The 23,003-nt window shown below is 38.9% G+C and overlaps 1 long non-coding RNA gene across 5 annotated transcripts in view; it reads right to left on the reverse strand.

Annotated features, from left to right (window-relative positions):
- The window catches only part of LOC145722690 (uncharacterized), a 144,993-nt gene that overhangs the window by 76,025 nt on the left and 45,965 nt on the right, over positions 1 to 23,003 (reverse strand). For 4 of the 5 annotated variants that reach the window (XR_014147137.1, XR_014147135.1, XR_014147134.1 and 1 more), the window contains exons 2-3: positions 13,806 to 13,907; positions 470 to 600 (exon numbers count right to left, since the gene is read on the reverse strand). This is a non-coding gene — a long non-coding RNA (uncharacterized LOC145722690). The remainder of the gene's footprint in view (positions 1 to 469; positions 601 to 13,805; positions 13,908 to 23,003) is intronic. The other variant, XR_014147136.1, reaches the window with a different exon arrangement.

A 23,003-nucleotide genomic window follows, 5' to 3' on the forward strand; every position in this document is an offset into this window, starting at 1 on the left:
ATAGTACGTATGTGGAGTATATACTATATATATATATATACACATACATACAATATATAATGTAATATACATGGGGAACCAAACATTGGCTGAACTTCTTATTAAGGTGTAAATGGTTGAGACATGACTTAGGAACAACTGCAAGTAAAGAAGGGAAGAACAGAAAGAAGAAAACTCTGAGTACCTTAAGAGATTATGAGTAGGTTTGTATTTGTGGGGAGTAGGGGAGGAGAGCAATTTGAAGTGAAAAGGAAAATCAGAAACAACTGTCAATGTTGGGAGGAAAATGGAGATCCCAAGACAAAATATACACTGCTCCACAGGACTGGCAGGCCCAGTGGTGCTGTTCATCAGACAGGATCTTGTGTTCTGTGCACCCGTGGAGATTAACAGCCATGTTCCCACGTTGGGGCCATTTTGCAGTAGGGGAAATAGAGGCCTGGGTCTGTTGGGATGCTGTCCCCCTTACCTTCCAGGACAAGGACAGGTTAGTTCATGTCCCAGCTCTTCTTGCTTCACAGCCTGCTGAGGACTGTGGCATCTCACCAGGATCTGCTTCTCTGGAATTCTTTGGCATAAGTGTCTGTTCTACCCTGATCACTGTAAACAGAAACAGTTGACTTTTAATTAATGGAAGCGGATGCATTTCTTTAATACACACAGAAGTAAAAGATTTATGTCTTTTTGCACACACATAGGGACAGCTTAATTTAATGGAGCTGAAGGGGGAAGGGTGGGGGTCTTAGCAAGACCCATCTGGCCCAGCTCCTACTTAGCATGGATCACTTCCCACTCATGGCAGAGATGCTAATTGTGAGCATTACTTCCAAACACCATAGGATGTGGTGTAATTACGCTGTTCATAAAAGAATTCCAAACAGGGTTCTGTTTTGAATTTGATGAAACATAATGAGAAATCTCTGTGGCAGATGACAACATTCTTTCAATTAATGGGATACTTGCTCAGAGTCATCCCAAAAACCATTAGGCACTGATTAGAGAGATTTATAGCCTCTGAAAGGACTAAACACAAATATTTTTCAACTGGGAAGTGTGGTAAAACTGTCTCCTTTGAGGACATCTGGGAGGATATTTATTTAAATAAAATGTGAGTAGACAGAGGAATTTACTAGAACACTTTCCACCCAGATCTGAAAGTTAGATTGTCCAAATGCAAACCTCATTCAACCATTTCTTGGAGGGTTTCATTCATGCCCTTCAATCATTCATTCATAAAAATGACCCAGCAGATACTCATGGAACATTATCCTGAGTAAGGTGTAGGGCTTGGCTATGTTACACTACAATGATAAATCAGAAGGGCAGTTTTCCGTAAGAGGACTCTGCATGTTTGAAAGAAAGCAGATGTGAAATATAGAAATCCTTAATTGAAGTTCAAGCATTCCCCTGTGCTAGGTATGTGACTTTAAGCAAATCATTTCTCTCTCAGCCTCAAAGTCCTTAAAATGTAGATAAGAATGCTGGCCTTTCAAACCTCATAGAATTGCTCTAAGTAAAATGAGGTACACAAAATTTGACCATAAATTGCTACAGAAATGCAAGAGGCTATTGATATAAAAACACTATCCAGGAAGGGAGATTTAAATACCTACAGCACAAGGCAAAAAGCCAATGCTATTTTAATAGAGGTACAAATTTATTTATTAGTTCAAAAATATCTTTTGAGCCCTAATATGGCCCAGATGATGTGCTCAAATGAAGTGCAAAGGAGTTTAGAAGAGGAAGAATTATCTGCTTATTTTTTAAATGTTCCCCACCAGGATTATTCCCCACATCTTACAGTAACCCTACAGTTATCAGTGTTGTTCTCATTCTTTCCAACTATTATAAAATTCTTTGTGCACAGTCTGATTTCATTTCATTACAAGGATCTGCCATTGCTCTTAAAACAGTCTTACCCCAGGCTGTGATCTCAGGGTTGTGAGATCAAGTGTGGAGTCTGGGATTCGCTCTCTCCCTCTGCCTCTCCCCCCAGCCCCCTTGTGCTCTCTCTTTCTCACTCTCTTGTTCTTTCTCTCTCAAGTAAATAAATAAATCTTTTTTAAAAATCCTACCCAGCCGCTCCCTGCCTCTCCCCCATCTTTTTCTTGCCTGAAGATAAGGTGAGAGGGTGGACTAGCTTTGGACACGCACTGACCCACCTGGACTCTGCCTTGTCCAAGTTGGTTGACCCTAGCAAAGTTACCAGGCATTTGTGAGCCTCTGGGATCTACCCTGTACAGCAGGGTAAATTATACTGACTTTGTAGTGTCCTTGTGTGGTGAGAGCAATTTGTGGGAAGCTTCTGGCTTGTTGAACATGCTCGGCAACTGCGGCTATTGGTACTGTAACAAAGGCCATTTTAATCCAGTCTCCTTGTTTCCTCCATGCATGGAATGACTCAGGTTTTGATAGATTTGATTCAACCAAGTCAGAGATACTTTTTTTTTCCACTTACTGATTTGGGAGAAGAAATAACAAAATTTTTTCAGTAGAGGGGCACTTGGATGGCTCAGTCAGCTAAGCATCAGACTCCTGATTGCGGCTCAGGTCATAATCACAGGGTCGTGAGATGGAACCCCATGTTGGGCTCCATGTTCATTGCCCAGTCTGCTTGAGATTCTCTCTCTCCCTCTTTCTCTGCCCTTCCCCCCACTCTTGCACGCACATGCGTGCATGAGCTCTCTCTCCAATAAATAAATCATAGCCAAAAAAATTTTTTCAGTAGTCTTCAAGCCAATTATTCAAAAGATACAGACATGATAAGATGATCTGTTGTAGGGAGAACACTTGGTGCTTCTTTTACAATCAAAGAGCTAGAGTCCTCTTTTCTTTCTGACCTATTTTTAGCATCAGTTTCTCAACCATTTCCCATATGGCTTTGTTTTTATTTCTTTTACCATGCAGGGGATGTCACTTTTTTGGTGTGGGCTCTCTAGTTTCAACAATTCCATTTACAATTACAGTTGGCCTTTGAACCCCTGTAGGAGTTGGAGCACCCCCTGCCCCACCCCACACAGTTGAAAATCCACAAGTAACTTTTGACTCCCCCAAACTTAATAGCCTCCTGTGGGTTTTGGGGGGTTTTTTCCTTCAAAATTTTATTTAAATTCTAGTTAGGTAACATACAGTGCAATATTAGTTTCAGGAGTAGAATTCAGTGATTCATCACTTACATACAACACCCAGTGCTCATCACAAGTGCCCTCCTTAATCCCCGTCACCCATCTAGCCCATCCCCCACCCACGTCCCTCCATCAACCCTCAGTTGGTTCTCTATAATTAAGAGTCTCTTATGGTTTGTTTCCCACCCACCTCCTCTTTTTTCCCCATTCCCATATGTTCATCAGTTTTTCTTAAATTCCAGATATGAGTGAAATCATATGATATTTGTCTTTCTCTGACTTATTTCACTTAACATAATACACTCTAGCTCCATCCACATCATTGCTAATGGCAAGATTTCATTCTTTTTGATGGCTGAGTAATATTCCTCTGTGTATGTGTGTGTGTGTGTGTGTGTGTGTGTGTGTGTACCACATCTTCTTTATCCACTCATCAGTTAATGGACATTTGGCCTCTTTCCATATTCTGGCTATTGTTGATAATGCTAATAGCCTACTGCTGATGAAAGTCTTACTGATATATAAACAGTTGTTTAACACACATTTTGTATGCTATATGTATTATATACTGTAGTCTTACAATCAAATAAGCTAGAGAAAAGAGAATCAGGAAGAGAAAAATACATTTACAGTACTGTATTTTTTAAAATCCACATATATGTGAACCTGTGTAGTTCACATGAATTCATGTTGTTCAGGAGTCAACTGTATATCTTACTTTAAGCACATCATAAAATGGAAGTGGCAAATCATCCAACTGGTTTAAAAAAAGGTGTTAGCAAAGACTGCCCTTCACCTGGTGGGTGCACAATTGAAAATAAGATGATGGGTAAGGAGGTACTCTGCAGTCCATCATGACAAGCTATAAAGTACAAAGTGTTAATGCTTTTTCACAGCTTCCTCTGAAAGTCAAGAGAAGTGCTGTCCTTAGTGATCCCAGAGAAACTGGAGAGAAATAAGATTTGGGCCAATCTTCTTCCAATCAAGATTCAGGACCACAAGTTCAATTACAGTCCTTTGCCACTCAGAAGGGAAACTTCCAAATTGGGCAGAGAACAAGAATTTGATCTGACAAGTGTAGGAGTTTTCACACAAGTTAATAGAACTTGGAATTATGGAGATGCTTAAAAATAGCTTTAGACTAAAGATTTTCTCCATGACAGTTATTTGTTTCTTTGCAATTTTGAAAATATCCAGAAAGTATATATCTGCAAGCCCTGCCCCATCACTTCTCCATTCAGCAATGCATGGTTGTTGTTTTTTTTTTTAGTAGAGGAATTTTATTTGCCTTTTTCTGAGGCCTCCTCTTCCACTTTGGGTCCTCTGAGAAATATATGCCAACCAGAATAAAACATGCAGAAGGGAAATGTTTGTAAAGGGTACAGGAGAGAGGGAGCAGGAATGGGCAGGGAGAGCCTTCAGAGCCCTGTGCAGGGCTAACAGCTGTGCAAGGAGAGGGAAGAGAGGAGAACTGAGTAGGAGGAGATTTCAGTGGCAGTGAAACTCTGGTAACATCTCAGCCAGACCAACAGGAAGCCCCAGTGCAAAGACTGCCCATCACAGGAGTCCCACGTTGGGCTGGTATGGCCAGCTTTCATCTTCTTCCCGTGCTTGGCCACTGGCTAGGAGAAACCGATGGAGAGCAAGGCCTCAGAATGAAAGCTGCATTAGATCCAAGGTGAAGAGCTGGAGGCTGCCCAGGAACTATTCTCCTCATAGGTGCTTCTCTTGAAGGGAGATCTGAGTGCAATACTTCCATGGCTGCCATTTCCACAGCTTCTGCCACACAGATCTGTTGCTCAACATGTGTTTGGTAAGCAGCATCTCCCTGGTTCATGTGGGCATCTTTTCTAGAGGAGAAACCTAGAAGAGGTTAGTTGGATGAACTAATAGCTCCATTTCTGCATTTAGTCAGTCTCCCTCCTCCACTATCCGTTCTAAATTCTCTTTACTTTTCAGTGTCACTTGGGCAGGTCTTTATGGCTTACCCAATGGTAGACCCCAATCTCTCGTCGCTAAGGGATCTGAGCCCCCAGTATAACTGGGCAAAAACTACTAAAAGTGCCTATTTGGCTCCACCGCATTTCAGACATATTCCTCTCTGTCCCCATTGTGTAAGCGTAGCTCTGCCTCCTCAGCAGGAAGCAGTTACCCCTGCCAGAATGATGCCTCCCTTTCTTACCTGCTGGTCCTTGGACACCAGAAGTCCAGAGTGCCCGGGTGGAAACAGTCTTTTAAGGGTCCTCTCTTTGATGACTAGGACCTCGAACCCTGCAAAGCCCAGACCTGTGGTGATGGGAGGCACAAAATTCCCATGTGGGTCATTGAGTGTAACGGTAAGTGGGGCTACTCTTGCTTTCACCCCCTTAGTTTCTAGCTGGTTCAGAACTATTGCAGTTATATTATGACAACAAATGGGAAAGTTAACATAGCCCTGGGGCAATATGAAATAAATACTGTTGTCTGTTCCATGTAAATGCAGACTGTTTTTGATCTTCTGATTTTTTTTGACTGGAGTAGAAATAATGAAGATACCAAGTCAATAGCCACATACTGTCTACCTCTGAGACCTTAACAATCAGCTGTAGCAAAGACACAGTGTCTGAAACAACATTGTAATAAGAGCTGCTATTTGACTAAGTTTGTAGTAGTCTACAGTCATCCCTCTACCCCCTTCTAAAAAAAAAAAAACTTTGGATGTGGTATTGTTTTTATTTACTTTAGAGGCTTCCAGTTGACCTTTCCCCACTATGCTCACTCTTACCCACAAGCCAGGAGCTCAGTACTCCAATTGCCATGTATGGGTGCATGGACCCTTAAACCTACTGTAAACTAGACTAGCCAGGTCTTCTTCATTCACTAGGGGATTATGAAAATACTTGGGGTCTTTGGTTGTCAGTGTCAAGTAAGACTCTGTGTCCAGTACTTCTTGAAATGTCTGGGTATTCATATTCCCACTGTGCAGTCACCCAAGTAAATTGCCATAGGTCTTTTTAAGGAAGGACTGAAGGAGTCATTATACTTGCCATCATGTTGCCAGGCCCTTCTCCTGGAGATCTGGCCACCTCTTCAGTCACTGGATTTCAAATCAGAAAACTGGCTCACGGCTACTAACTGAACAAATGATACTGTCCTCTTATTGAGATGACTGCCTTCAGTCTCCTTCTCCTCTGTTCTTTTCTTCTTCTGATTGTATTAAGCAGCACTCTTGGCTTCTCATCTATTTGGTCATGTTCCTCCGACCATCTCCACCATTCCCTGTAGTCAAGCCAAGGGCTGCCTCTCTGACATTGCCAGTCATTATGGGAATTGCAGCCCCTTAGCTTCTCCTGATCAGGTGCTGCCACCTGGTCTCTATTACTTCCAGGCTCCATTTCCCATTGCTATCAGTAAGCCCAGCTTGGCCCTGCCACTACTGAACTTCACAGCCTATTCCTCATGGCCCTGGTGAATGCTGTGTCCACTGGACTGTCCAATGCAATACAGTCCTCAGGTGGGTCTTCTGATCTCACATAAAATATGGATTCTAGTATTCTTTCCTCACTGAGTTTTAAAACTCCTTCCTTTACCATCTGCCAGGGAAAAGTAAGATTCTTGGGAGCCTCCACCCAGATGCCCCCATCCAAGCTTTCATGGTCCAAGGTTTTCCTAGCTAAGGGCCAAACCTTAGCATAACAACCCTGTCTTGGTTGAGCATTTAAATATCTCTAGAGCTCTAAGAAACTATTAGATCCTGAGTCTTCTCTTCAACTGTGATCATTATTCCACTGCAGAGATAAGAGACTCTTTGTAAGTGTCCAGAGAGGCTGTCTGGCTCTCACACTTAGTCCTGAATTGTTTGTTAATGGCCCTCGATTTCTAATTATCCCTCCCTGGTGTGTCAGTACAATTTAGTAATAACTGGCCTTGGAGTTACTCTTTTCCTCATGTATTTCAAATGCCTGCATCACTTCATTGGCAAAGATGTTCTTCTCCATGGGGACATTTTTCCAGGTCACCACCCATGAAATCTTCAGCAGCTGAGGTATACTTTCTTATTCCAGGAACTGTCCATGCCCCACATGTCAGTTGGGCTAGTGTTCTCTTTGCTAGCTATGGGGTGGGTGAGCTAGTATCCAAAACCCCATTTTGTGTATCAACTGTATAAGTTTGAGTGCTCCAAGAGTGGACACCAAGATGGAATTAGATGTGTTAGAGATTCACTGGCATAGAGTGGAAGTTGGTAGGAATTGTCCTCAGAATGTGATGTTTAAAAGGAGAGAGTTAAGAAAGGAAGACAGGAGGGAGAACCGCAGACTGCAGAACAGATCTGAAAAGGCCTAGGCAGATGAGGATCCCCAGAGCAAAGATTTCCCATTATATGAGTCTTATGTCTAACAGGAATGTCATGGCTCTAGTGTCCCTTCTAGGATCAGTCTGGCTGGTATCAAACCAGAGAGAGCATGGCCTCAGTGTGAACTCTGCTAGAGATCCAAATTTGTAGCATCTGGATGATAGCTGCCAGCTACCCTCCTTGCGGCAGGTTCTCTTGAAAAGATATCTCAGCAGCATACCTCCATGTTGACACATATCCTCACAGAGGTGGGAAGCCAGGTTTATGGATGTAAGGCCAATGGCTAACCTCCAGTGGACAGAAACTTGGAAAACTAAATTAGTTCTCCTCTGATTATGTGGAAGAGTTCAAGCTATGGATGAAGCCTTCCATGGGCCATTTTTTGGTAATACTACGCTATAGTGTCTCCTGATTTCTTTGGCCCTGTCAGAATTCTAACCCCTATAGGCCAAGGTTCTGTATGTAGATAAGATCTTCCTAGCTGCTGTCTAACCACCTGTGGCTCAGACATCTGTAGGAATGCCAGGGCCAAACCAAGTGGTCTTGGAGGCTCAAGAAGGTATTTGTCCTCCGAGTTCAAAGGGAAAATTCAAGCCCAGAAAAAGGTTGGCTTATTGTGATCAAATCTGACCAAAATATCTCTTTCTAAACACCTGATCTTAGATTTCGCTTAATTTTTATGCTGAACACATGATATATTCTCTCTGATAGTCCATCTTCAAAGACTTGAGGTCTAATTTGTTTGATTAAGGAAGCTAACAAATGAAGGCTTAGAAATTGAAAGCAAGTAAATCAAGTAAATTCTCCCTAAGATGAAGCTGATGAAAGAGGCTGCCCAGGCAATTAGCTCTAAATATTGCTGTGTGGAACGATGGGTTTTTTGGGAAGCCCATTTCGAGGGAGTTATAAATAAAATCCTCTGAAGATTAGAGCAAAAGAAAAACCACAGTCCTTAGTGAGGAGGCAGGCAAACGAGGAATGTCAAGCTCTTAGCCAGGCAGTGCATTTTCAGGATATATGTGGGCTTCAGAGAGCAGGCTGGAATCTCCTTCCAGCTCATGGGAAGACTGTGGGCAAGTTGTCTGATGCCTGTGAGCCTCCGTTTCCTTATGTATAAAATTAAGGAAAATGCCTCTTGTTTAGTGTGTAATTAAAGGAATTAAGAAATAATTTTTTTTTAAGATTTTATTTATTTATTTGAGACAGAGAGAATGAGAGACAGAGAGCATGAGAGGGAGGAGGGTCAGAGGGAGAAGCAGACTCCCTGCCGAGCAGGGAGCCCGATGCGGGACTCGATCCCGGGACTCCAGGATCATGACCTGAGCCGAAGACAGTCACTTAGACCAACTGAGCCACCCAGGCGCCCAAGAAATAATTCTTAATTACACAGTACAGCATAGTAAGAATGAGCTCTGGGGTCAGAAGTCCCAACTCTCCAACCACAGTTCAACCTTGATGAAGCTGCTGAACCCCTCTGAGTCCCAGCTGCCTCTCTTTAAAATGGAGGCCATGATACCATAATACAGTTTGTACTCTATGATGTCTGACTTCTTTTGTTAATATTTAATATTTTAATATTAATATATATAATATTTTGAGATTCATCCATTTTCTTACAGGTTTCAGTAATTGATTTCCTTTTATTGCTGAGCAGATTACACTTTGGAATGTACCATAACATGTTTATCTATTCTCCTCTTGGTAGATGTTGGAGTCGTTTCCAGATTTTGATAATCATGACTCACGCAGCTATGAATATTCTTATAGAGGCGTTTTTGTGGACATATATTTTCATTTCTCTGGGTAAATACCTAGGAATGGATTTCTGGGTCATAGGATAGATATATGTTTAACTTGGTGAGAAAGAGCCAAACATTTTTCTGAAAGGATTGTGTCAGCAGTATACATTCTCACTAATATTTGGTGTTAATCTTTTCCATTTTAGCCACCCTAGGAAGTGAAATAGAATCTCACTGTGGTTTTAATTTGCATTTCTCTCATGGCTAATAATATTAAGGATATTTTCATGTGCATGCAGATCATTTGCATATCTTCTTTTGTGAAGTGTCTGTCAACTCCTTGTTCAGTTTTTATACTGGGTTGTGTTTTTTTTTGTTATTAATACTAATGAGCTCTTTAAATATTCTGGTAAAATAAATCATTTGTCAGAAAATAAGTGCCTCAGACTGGGAGAAAGCTGAGCAGTTTTTGCTGTTGGAGAAGTCCAGTTTACAAATTCTTTTCTTGTGGTTACTGCTATCTTCTGTCTAAAAGAAAAAAAAAAATCTTTGCTTATCCTAAGCTCACAAAGGTATTCTTCTTTCTTTAAGAGGCTGAAGAAGCCTTTACCTCCAGGTGTATGATTCATCTCAAGGTCTCAAGCTAAGTCTAGTGTATGGTATAAAACAGTATTTGGGGTTCATTTTTTGCTGTATAGTTATTCCAGCATTGCTTGTAGAAAAAGCTTTCCTTTCCCTGTTGATTTGCTCTGGTGTCTTTATAGAAAACCGACTGACTCTATATCTGGAATCTTACTTCTGCGCAGTTGATCTATTTGTCTATCCTTATGTCACTACCAACTGTCTTAATTACTGCAGCTTTAAATTTATTCTTGAAAGTAGGGAATTTAAGTTCTCCAACTTTGTTATGTTTTTCAAGGTTGTTTTCACTATTCTAGTTCCTTTTTATTTTTATCTAAACTTTCGTATCTGCTTGACTATTTCTACCAAAAACAAAAAACAAAAACAAAAAAACCACTGCTGGGATTTTAATTGGGATTACAATGAATCTTTTTTTTTCTTCTTACTGCGTTTTAAAAATATTTATTTATTCCAGTGTAATTAACTACAGTGCTATATTAGTTTCAGGTATATAATATAGTGATTTAACTATTATCTACGTTACACCGTGCTCATCAGGATAAGTTCACTCTTAAACCCCTTCACCTATTTCACCCATCTTCCCACCTACCACCGATTTGTTCTCTATATTTAAGTCTTTTTCTTTGTTCATTTGTTTTGTTTCTTAAATTCCACATTTGAGTGAAATCATATGGTATCTGTCTTCCTCTGACCTATTTCACTTAGCATTATACTCTCTAGATCCATCCATGTTGTTGCAAATGGCAAGATTTCATTTTTTCTATGACTAATATTCCATCATATAGATTCCATTATATATTACATGTTGCATTGTATATATTATATATTATGTACATTCCATTATATATATACATATTATAATACATATATACATGTATATATATTCATGTATGGATGGACACTTGGGTTGTTTCCATATCTTGGCTATTGTAAATAATGCTACAGTAGACATAGGGGTGCATATATCTTTTCAAATTAGTGTTTTCATATTCTTTGGGCACATACCCAGTAGTGGAATTACTGGATCATATGGTAATTCTATTTTTAATTTTTGAGGAGCCTCCATACTGTTTTCCCCAGTGGCTGTGCCAGTTTGCATTCCTACCAACAGCGCATGAGGGTGCCTTTTTCTCCACGCCCTCACCAATACTTATTTCTTGTGTTTTTTATTTTAGCCATTCTGTTTTTTAAATACAATTAGCTAACATGTAATACATCATTACTTTCAGATGTAGTGTTCAACAGTTCATCATTTACATATAACACCCAGTGCTCATCACATCATGTGCCCTCCTTAATGCCCATCACCCAGTTACCCCATCCTCCCACCCCCCTCCCCTCCAGGAACCCTCAGTTTGTTTCCCGTAGTTAAGAGTCTCTCATGGTTTGTCTCCCTCTCTGATTTCTCCCCATCCAGTTTTCCCTCCCTTCCCTTATGGTCTTCTGCGCTGTTTCTTATGTTCCACATATGAGTGAAACCATATGATAATTCTCCAGTTGACTTATTTCACTTAGCATAATATCCTCCAATTCCATCCACATCAGTGTAAACAGTAAGTATTCATCATTTCTGATGGCTGAGTAATATTCCACTGTGTATATATATACCACATCTTTATCCATTCATCTGTCAAAGGACATCTTGTTAGCGATTCTATTCTGACAGGTGTGGGGTGGTATCTCATTGAAGTTTTGATTTGCATTTCTCTGATGATAAGTGATGTTGAGCATCTTTTCATGTGTCTGTTGGCATCTGTATGTTATCTTTGGAGAAATATCTGTTCATGTCTTCTGCCCATTTTTAATTGGATTGTTTGGCTTTTTGGTGCTGAGTTATATAAGTTCTTTATATATTTTGCATATTAACCCCTTATGGGATATACCATTTGCAAATATCTTCTCGAATTTGGTGGATTGTCTTTTTGTTTCATTGATGGTTTCTTTCACTGCGCAGAAGCTTTTTATTTTGGTGTAGTCCCAGTAGTTTCAGTTTGCTTTTGTTTCCCTTGCCTCAGGAGACATATCTAGAAAAATGTTTCTATGGCTGATGTCAAAGAGATTACTGCCTATGTTTTCTTCTAGGTGTTTTATGGCTTCAGGTTTCACATTTCGGTCTTTAATTCATTTTGAGCTTATTTTTATAGTGTAAGAAAGTGTCTGGTTTCATTCTTTAGAATGTAGCTGTCCAGTTTTCTCAGCACCATTTGTTGAAGAGACTTTTTCCCTTTCCCTTTGTGTGTTCTTGCCTCCTTTGTCATAAATTAATTGACCATATAAGTATGGGTTTATCTCTGGACTCTCTACTCTGTTCCATTGATCTTTGTGTCTGTTTTTGTGCCAGTACCATATTGTTTTGCTTGCTACAGCTTTGTAGTATAACTTGAAATCTAAGATTTTTATAGCTCCAATTTTGTTCTTCTTTTTCAGGGTTGCTTTGGCTATTCAGGGTCTTTAGGGGTTCCATATAAATTTTAGGAGTTTGTTTTAGTTCTATTTAAAAATGCTGTTAGTATTTTGATAGGGCTTGCATTAAATTGTAGATTGCTTGGGATTAAATTGAATATCAAAAACTAGGGAAAAAAGACATCTTAACAATACTGGGTCTTATCAGCCATGAATAGGGTGTATCTCTCCATTTATTTGTCTTCTTCATTTGTTTCACAATGTTTTGTAGTTTCTAGTTTTCAATTTAGGAGTGTTACACATCTTTTAATTTAACTTTATTTAAATTAAATTAATTAACATATAATGTATTATTAGTTTCAGGGGTAGAGTTCAGTGATTCATCTGTTGCATATAACACCCAGTGCTCATTACATCACATGCCCTCTGTAATGTCCATCACCCAGTTACCCCGTGCCCCCTCCCACCTCCCCTCCAGCAGTACTGTTTGTTTCCTATCATTAGGAGTCTCTTATGGTTTGCCTCCCTCTCTGATTTCATCTTGTTTTTTTTCTCTCTCTTCCCCTATGATCCTCTGTTTTGTTTCTTAAATTCCACATATGAGTGAAATCATATGATAATTGTCTTTCTCTGATTGACTTATTTTGCTTAGCATAATACCCTCTAGTTCCACCCATGTCATTGCAAATGGCAAGATTTCGTTCTTTTCAGTGGCTGAATAATATTCCATTGTATATATAAACCACATCTTTTTTTTTTTAAAGATTTTTTATTTATTTATTTGAGAGAGAGAGAGAATGAGAGAGAGCACATGAGAAGGGGGAGGGTCAGAGGGAGAAGCAGACCCCCTGCCGAGCAGGGAGCCCGATGCGGGACTCGATCCTGGGACTCCAGGATCATGACCTGAGCCGAAGGCAGTCGCTCAACCAACTGAGCCACCCAGGCACCCCTATAAACCACATCTTTATCCATTCATCTGTCGACAGACATCCGGGCTCTTTCCATATTTTGGCTATTGTGGACATTGTTGCTATAAACATTGGGGTGCAGGTGCCCCTTCAAATCACTATTTTTGTATCCTTTGGATGAATATCTAGTAGTGCAATTGTTGGGTTATAGGGTAGTTCTATTTTTAATCTTTTGAAGAACCTCCATACTGTTTTCCAGAGTGACTGCACCAGCTTGCATTCCCACCAACAATGTGAGAGGGTTGCCCTTTCTCCAAATCCTCGCCAACACCTGTCATTTCCTGACTTTTTAATTTTAGCCATTCTCACCGGTGTGAGGTAATATCACACTGTGATTTTGATTTGTATTTCCCTGATACTAAGTGATGTTGAGCATTTTTTCATGTGTCTGTTATCCATTTGTATGTATTCTTTGAAGAAATGTCTATTCATAAAGAAAACAATCAACAAAACTAAAAGGCAACCTGCAGAATGGGAGAAAGTATTCACAAATGACATCAGATAAAGGGCTAGTATCCAGAATCTATAAAGAACTTATCATCAAACTCAACACTCAAAAAACAAAAAATAATAGGGACTTTAACACCCCACTTACACTGATGGACAGATCATCCAGGCAGAAAATCAACAAGGAAACAGTGGCTTCAAATGACACTGGACCAGATGGATTTAATAGATATATTCAGAACATTCCATCCTAAAAAAGCAAAATACACATTCTTTTCAAGTGCACATTGAATATTCTCCAGAATATATCACATATTAGGCCACAAAACAAGTCACAACAAATTCAAGAAAATCAGAGTCATACCATGCATCTTTTTTTTTTTTTACCACAAAGGTGTGTAACTAGAAATCAATCACAAGAAAATCACAAGAGAAAATCTAGAAAGAGCACAAATACATGGAGATTAAATAACATGCTATTGAACAACGAATGGGTCAGTAAAGAAATCAGAGAAGAAATTGAAAACATAATGCTCCAAAATCTTTGGGATGCAGCAAAATCAGTTCTAAGAGGGAAGTTTATAGCCATACAAGCCTACCTCAAGAAGCAAGAAAAACCTCAAATAAACAACCTAACCTTAAACCTAAAGGAACTAGAAAAAGAAGAACAAAGAAAACCCAAAACCAGAAGAAGGAAGGAAATAATGATTAGAACAGAAATAAATGATACAGAAACTAAAAAAAAAAAAAGATCAATGAAACTAGGAGCAGGTTCTTTTAAAAAATCAATGAAATTGATAAACCTCTAGCCAGATTTGGAAAAAATAAAGTCCTGAAGAAAATCAGAAATGAAAAAGGAGAAATAACAACCCACACCACAGAAGTACAAAGGACTGTAAAAGAATATTATGAAAAATTATATGCCAACAAATTGGACAACCTAGAAAAAATGAATAAAGTCCTAGAAACATATAACCTACCAAAACCGAAGCAAGAATAGAAAAAATTTTTTTGAACAAACTTATTGCAGCAATGAAATTAAATCAGTAATCAAAAAACTCCCAATAAAAGTAATTCCAGGACCAGACACATTCACAGATGAATTCTACCAAATATTTAAAGAAGAGTTAGTACCTATTCTTCTCAAACTATTCCAAAAAATAAAAGAGAAAGGAAAACTTCCAAAAGGCACCACAAAAAAAGAGAACTACAAGCCAATATTTGTGATGAACATAGATGCAAAAATTCTCCACAAAATACTAGCAAACTGAACTCAACAATACATTAAAAAAATCATTCACCATGATCAAGTGGGATTTATTCCCAGGATGCAAGGGTGTTTCAAAATTTACAAATCAATGTGATACATCATATCAATAAGAAAGGATAAAAACCATATGATTTCAACAGATGCAGAAAAAGCATATGAAAAGGTACAACATCCATTCATGATAAAAACCCTCAACAAAGTAGGTTTAGAGGGAATGTACCTCAACATAATAAAGGTCTTATATGAGAAACCCACAGCTAACATCATACTCAATGGGGAAAAACTGAGAGCTTTTCTTCTAAAGTCAGGAACATGACAAGGATGTTTACTTTTATTCAACATAGTACTGGAAGTCCTGCCTCAGCAATGAGACAACAAAAAGGAATAAAAGGCATTGAAAATGGTAAGGATGAAGTACAATTTCACTATTTGCAGATGACATGATACTGTATATAGAAAACCCAAAGACACCACCAAAAAACTACTAGAACTGATATATGAATTCAGTAAATTTGTAGGATACAAAATCAATCTACAGAAATCGTTGCATTACTATACACTAATAATGAAGCAGCAGGAAGTAAAATTAAGAAAACAATCCCATTTTTAATTGCACCCAAACAATAAAATATCTGGGAAAAACTTAACCAGAGATGAAAGACCTGTACTCTGAAAAGTATAAAACACTGATGATAGAAATTGAAGATGACACAAAGAAAGGGAAAGTCATTCCATGCTCATGGGTTGGAAGAACAAATATTATTGAAATGTCCCTACTCCCCTTCAGTTCCATCCTGGAGGGGATTATGCTAAGTGAAATAAGTCAAGTGGAGAAAGACATTTATCATATGGTTTCACTTATATGTGGAACATAAAATAAGGACTAGAGCAGAGGACCACAGGGGAAGGGAGGGAAAACTAAATAGGAAGAAATCAGAGAGGGAGACAAACCATGAGAGACTCTGGACTCCACGAAACAAACTGAGGGTTACAGAAGGGAGGTGGGGGGGGGGGTGACTGGGTGATGGGTCCTAAGGAGGGAACATGTTGGGATGAGCACTGGGTAACTGAACATAATAAAAAAAAAATTAAATTAAAAAAAAGAAAAAAAAACATCTATACTACCCAAAGCAATCTACATATTTAATGCAATGCGTATCAAAATACCAGCAGCATTTTTCACAGAAATAGAAAGAACAATCCTAAAATTTGTATGGAACCCAAAAGACGCCAAATAGCCAAAGCAATCTTGAAAAACAAAACTGGAGGTATCACAATGCCAGACTTCAAGTTATATTAAAAAGCTGTAGTAATCAAAACAGCATGGTACTGGCACAAAAATAGACACATAGATCAATAAAACAGAATAGAAAACCCAGAAATGAACCCACAACTATATGGTCAATTAATCTTTGACAAAGCAGGAAAAAGTATCCAATGGGAACAAATGGTGTTGGGAAAACTGGACAGCTACCTGCAAAAATAAACTCAAAATGGATTAAAGACCTAAATATGAGACCTGAAACCATAGAAATCCTAGAAGAGAACACAAGCAGTAATGTCTCTGACATTAACTGCCTCAACATTTTTCTAGATATGTCTCCTGAGTCAAGAAAAACAAAAGCAAAAAACTACTGGGACTACATCAAAATAACAGGTTTCTGCACATCAAAATAACAGGTTTCTGCACAGCAAAGGAAACAATCAACAAAACTAAAAGGCAACCTATAGAATGTGAGAAGATATTTGCAAATGACATCTCTGATAAAGGGTGAATATCCAAAATATACAAAGAACTTATAAAACTCAACACCCCAAACCCAAATAATCCAATTAAAAATAAGCAGAAGACATGAACAGACATTTCTCCAAAGAAGACCTCCAGATGGCCAACAGACACGTGAAAAGATGCTCAACATCACTCATCATCAGGAAAATGCAAAATCAAAACTACGATCAACGATCACTTCACACATGTCAGAACGGCCAAAATCAACAACACAAGAAACAGCAGGTGTTGGCAAGGATGTGGAGAAAAAGGAACCCTCTTGCCCTGTTGGTGGGAATGCAAACTGATGCAGCCATTGTGGAAAAGAGTATGGAGGTTCCTCAAAAAGTTTAAAATAGAGGGGCGCCTGGGTGGCTCAATCGGTTAAGCCTCTGACTTCGGCTCAGGTCATGATCTTGGGGTCCTGGGATCGAGCCCCGCATCGGGCTCCCTGCTCAGTGGGAAGTTTGCTTCTCCCTCTCCCTCTGCCCCTCCACCTCCTCGTGCTCTCTCTCTCTCTCTCAAATAAGCAAATAAAATCTTTAAAAAAAAAAAAGTTTAAAATAGAACAACCTTACGATCCAGTAATGGCACTACTGGGTATTTACCCTAAGAATACAAAAGCACTAATTCAAAGGGATGCATGTATCCCTATGTTTATCACAGCATTATTTACAATAGCCAAATTATTGTAGCAGCCCAAGTGTCCATCAGTAGATGGATAAAGAAGATGTGATATATTTATACAATGGAATATTATTCAGCCACAAAAATAATGAAATTTTGCCATTTGCAATGACATGGATGGAGCTAGAAAGTAAAATGCTAAGCAAAATAAGTGAATCAGAGAAAGACAAATACCATATCATTTCACTCATATGGAATTTAAGAAACAAAAGGTATGAGCAAAGGAAAAAAGACAAACCAAGAAATATGCTCTCACCTATAGAGAACAAACTGATGGTCACCAGAGGGTAGATGGGTGGGGAGATGGGCAAAATAGGTGATTGGAATTAAAGAGTACACTTAACATGATGAGCACTGAGTAATATGTAGAATTGTTGGATCACTATATTGTACACCTGAAACTAGTAATACTGTATGTTAACTGTACTGGAATTAAAACTTAATAAAAGATATTTTGAACTGAATGGAAATGAGAGCAAAACATGTCAAAATTTGTGGGATGCAGCCATAGAAATCCTTAGAAATTTATAGAATCAAATACTTAAAGTAGACAACAGGAGAGGTATAAAATCAGTAATCTAAACTTTTACTTAAAAAGCTAGGAAAAGAGCAAATTAAACCAAAATAAGTAGAATATAAAAACATAAAGCGTGGAAATCAGTAAAACAATAAGCCTGCAAACCACTGGCAAAATCAACAAAACCAAAAGTTGTTTCATTGAAAAAGACTAATGAAATTGATGAATCCAGAGCAAGAAGATAGTGAAAAAGAGAAAATACAAATTAACAGTATTAGTAATGAAAGAGGACATTCACTACAGCTCCGGTAGACATTGAAGGGATAATAAAATATTATGAACACATTTTAATGGCAATAAATTTGGTAATTAAGATAAACTAGACATTTATTGAAAGATACAGCTTAGCAAAACCAGCACAAGAAAAACAAAATCTGATAGCCACATATCTATTAAAGAAATTCAACTTATAATTAAAATTTTCACATAAAGAAAACTCCAGTCTACATGGTTGCACTGGTGAGTTCTGTCCAACATTTCTGAGCAGGACATAATATCAGTGCTATACAAACTTTTCGAATAGAGAGGAAAAAGGGAGTACTTTCTAACCAATTTTATGAGGTCAGCATAACCCTGATATCAAAAGCTGACAAGGACATTGAAAAGATAAATTACAGACCAATATCCTTCCTAAGCCTAGATGCAAAAATCCTTAACAATATATATTAGCAAATTAAATCAAATAATATATAAAGATGATAATACATCAAGACCAAGTGGGGCATTATTTCAGAAAGGCAAGATTGGCTTTATATTAGGAAATCAATAAAAGCACATTAACAGAAACAGGAGAAAAATTATGATTAGCTCAAGAGATACAGAAAAAGCATTTGACCAAATTTCAACATCCATTCATGACAAAAGTAGAAATTCTCAACAAACCAGGCATAAAAGAAAACTTCCTCACCCTGATGAAAAGCTATCTATAAAATAACTGTAGCTAACGTCATACAACATAAGTAAAATACTGAATGCATTCCCCCTACCATCACAAGGCAAGGGTATCTGTTCTCACTACTTGTATTCAACACTGTACTGGAGATCTTAGCCAGGGCAAAAGGAAAGACTAAAAAAAAAGGATTGTAAAGGAGAAGTAAAACTGTCTTTTTTTCACAGAAGATGTAGTTGTATACACAAATAATCTGATTCCAAAGGAATCTACCTAAAACTATTAAAACTAATTAAGTGAATTTAGCAAGAACACCGGATACAAAGTCAGTACCTAAAAATCAGTTGTATTTCTATATACTAGGAATAAAATTGGCAAATGAAATATAAAAGTTTACACTTACAACAGCATTACAAAACAAAATACTGAGGAATAAGTTTATCAGAGGATGTGTCATAGGGTAACTCTATTTTTAACTTTTTGAGGAACCTCCCCGTACTATTTTCCAGGGTGACTGTACCAGTTTGCATTCCCACCAACATTGTAAGATGGGAATTGTAAGATGATTCCCCTTTCTTTCTTTTTTTAAGGTTTTATTTATTTATTGGCGAGAAAGAGAGAGAGCTCATGTGCACAAGCGGGGGTGGGGAGAGCAGAGGGAGAGGGAGAAGCAGACTCCCCGCTGAGCAGGGAGTCTGATGCGGGACACCCTATCCCAGGACCCTGGGATCATGAACTGAGCCAAAGGCAGATGCTTAACTGACTGAGCCACCCAGGTGCCCGAGGGTTCCCCTTTCTCCGCATCCTGGCCAACATTCGTTGTTTCCTGACTTGTTAATTTTAGCTATTCTGACTGGTGTGAGGTAGTATCTCATTGTGGTTTTGATTTGTATTTCCCTGATGCCAAGTGATACTGTGACTCAAAAACTTACAATTATGGATTTGTTTCATTCTTAGTCCTACTTTCTTGGGGCACCTGGGTGGCTCAGTTGTTAAGCATCTGCCTTCAGCTCAGGTCATGATCCCAGGGTCCTGGGATGGAGCCCCGCATTGGGCTCCCTGCTCCACGGGAAGCCTGCTTCTCCCTCTCCCACTCCCCCTGCTTGTGTTCCCTCTCTCGTTGTGTCTCTCTCTGTCAAGTAAATAAAATCTCTAAAAAAAAAAAAATCCTGCCTTCTTAATGAACTGACTGTTCTACTATTATGAAATGTCTCCTTTTTATTCTTGTTATTGCTTTTTGACTTGAAGTTTATTTTGTTTGATATTAATAAAACAATATCAGCTTTCTTACAGTTAGTTTTTGCATGGTATTATTCTTCCATCCCTTTGTTTCAACTTTTTTTATGACTTTATATTTAAAATGTATCTCTCATAAACAACATACAAGTGGATCTTTCCTTTTTATTCCATCTAACAATTTCTACCTTTTAACATTTAATTGTATGGTTGGGTTTAATTTTAGCATCTTGCTACTTATTATATATTCCTTCTTTCTTGGTTCCTTTGTTTTTCTTTCATTTGCCTTCTCTTGGATTGATTGAGATTTTTTTATATTTCATTTTACCTCCCCTATTGGCTTTTCAGCTATGTCTTTGTTTTATTTTGTTAGTGGTTGCTTTAGGAACCCGTTTTATCTTGATTAATGGTATATCACTTCATATATAATGAAAGACATCTTAACAGTGCTAGTTTGGGTTCTCTGAAAAGCAGACAGCAAGATGGGATTACATATACAATATTGTGGGGGAACATCTGTGAAGGATAAAGGGGGAGAGAGCAAGGGAGGTGGAAACATCCTTCAGGCTGTGAAAGGAGAATGGAGAGGAAGAAGTGTGGAAGTAGAATCTCAGATTGCAACACAGTTCTAAGAAAGTCTTTGTTAAGCTAAGAGGAGTCCCTAAACAAAGGTTGTCCACTAGATGTGTCTGGCATTAGGCCAAAATGGACTGTCTTTAGTACCTCCTCGTGATGCTGAGTCATTGGCTGGTAGCAGCCAGGGAAAGTAGGACCTTGTCATGAAAACCACAGTAGAAAGAAAGTGGCAGTAGCTAGAAGTTGTCAGTCAACTGAAGACCCCAGTAGGCTCTCCTAAAGGCAGGTAGAGCAGTTCAGCTCCATGCTGCCACAGACCGCCCTTTTTGCTGTACAGATCCTCTTTTCCCTGTATGTTCAGGAAGCAACTCCTTCATGGTTCCTGTGGGCCTCTCTCTTTCAGTAGAAACTTAGTAGAGAGAGGTTAGTGGGACAGCCTCTTTTCCTTCCAGGCCCCTAAGCAACCAGCCAGGCCACTGGACACTGTCTAGGAATCTGCATGTATGTTCTTACCTTGTGCTACTTCTCTTTCCGCTCAAAGTGAATGACCGGGTATGTCACTTGCAGCTCTGCCTACTGGAAATATTTTCACTTTTCTCTGCTTTTCAAGGTCACCCTTGAATGTGGACATAATGCAGCACTCTGTGTTCAGCTTGCTTCCATATACTGAGTCAACTCAACTGTACACCAGGTTCAGGCTTTTTCCTCCTCCCTCAGCTGATCATATGCGATCCTCCCTATAGCCACTGGTGTGGCCTGGGAGATGGGTGCTGCTGCAACCGTAGTGAGTGACATGGAAGTGTGGGCCACCTGCTTGTGCTGTTAACTTGTGCTCTCCTAGGCTTAGGCTTGAGCCTGTAACATTCCCATTTTATAATAGACCGATTCTGGGCTTACCCAATGTTATGACTTGACAGATCTGATGGACCCCAGATCAGTAGGGATAATTCCAGGTGCAGGATCATTTGAGGCTCCAAATTACCAAGCATTCTATCTCTACCAGGTCCCAATAGCATGACAAGAGTTATTTTTCAAAAGGCATATATTTCTCTGCTGCAAATATCATGACCTTGCTCCAGAATCCCAGAGGCCTACATTACCATTCTCCCTCAGAGGCTTGCTATAAATTTCACACTGCATCTTTTCCCACCACAGATACCGCTGACACCAGAGGGCCTGTTAGACTGCATGACCTATATGGCAAGACTGCTTGTACCATGGCCTGAACTCACTGCACAGCTCTTTCCTATTCTGGGCCCCCCACAAAGCTGATGGCCTTCTGTGTCACCACATATATGGGCCAGAGCAATATTCCTAGATATGGAATGTGTTGTCTCTAGGTCCCAAAGTCACCTACCAGGTACTGTGCTTCCTTCTTTGTGGTAGGGAATGCTAGATACCATCATTTTTCTTTTACTTCAGTAGAGATAGCTTAGTACATCCCTGACCACTAGACCCTAAAAACTTAAGTGGCAGGTTCCTGAATTGTCATAGAGGTTTTCTCCCACTATCCAGAGCCCATGGGTCTTAAATGGACTTCACTATACTACCTCCTTCTGCTCATTTTTCCCAATCAGCATGATGTAATAAATCAATGTGATGTTCTACAGAATGTCTAGACAGTCCAGATCTCTTTGGAATATATTATGTCAGAGGGTGGAAAAGCTAACATAGCCCTGCAAATGAATATTCATTGTCCATTGCATATAAATATGAACTCTTTCTAATCTTCTTTTCTGATCTGAACAAAAAAGAACACATTCACAAAAGCAACTGACCTTATGCGATGTGTCTGAAGCCTTACTAACGCACTCTAACAAGGGTCCACAACTATAACACATCAAGTGCAACTGACATTCCTGTGGTTACAGAACAACAGAAGAGAGATGAGACAAATAGATAACAGATAGCAAAAAGGCATATCTAAATACAAACATACCAATTATTATATTAATGTGAATGCACTGCACATTCCAATCAAAAGCCACAGATTAACAGACTGGATAAAAAAAAAAGATCCAAATATAGATTGTCCACAGTTTTTCAGGATGATAGGAGTATTGTAGAACTTGATTGTGGTGATGGTTGGAAAACATGTACATTTTTCCAAAATTGATCAAACTTAAAAAGGCTGAATGTTACTATGTATAAATTATATCTCAATAAACCTATAAAAGAAAGCATTTTTTTTGCAATTTTTTATTTTTTATTTATTTTTATTTATTTTTATTCTTATGTTAATCCCCATACATTACATCATTAGTTTTAGATGTAGTGTTCCATGATTCATTGTTTGTGCATAACACCCAGTGCTCCATGCAGAACGTGCCCTCCTCAATACCC

This window comes from Leptonychotes weddellii, chromosome 7 (assembly GCF_054177405.1).
Source record: "Leptonychotes weddellii isolate Sample4059 chromosome 7, ASM5417740v2, whole genome shotgun sequence".
Classification (NCBI taxonomy): Eukaryota; Metazoa; Chordata; class Mammalia; order Carnivora; family Phocidae; genus Leptonychotes; species Leptonychotes weddellii.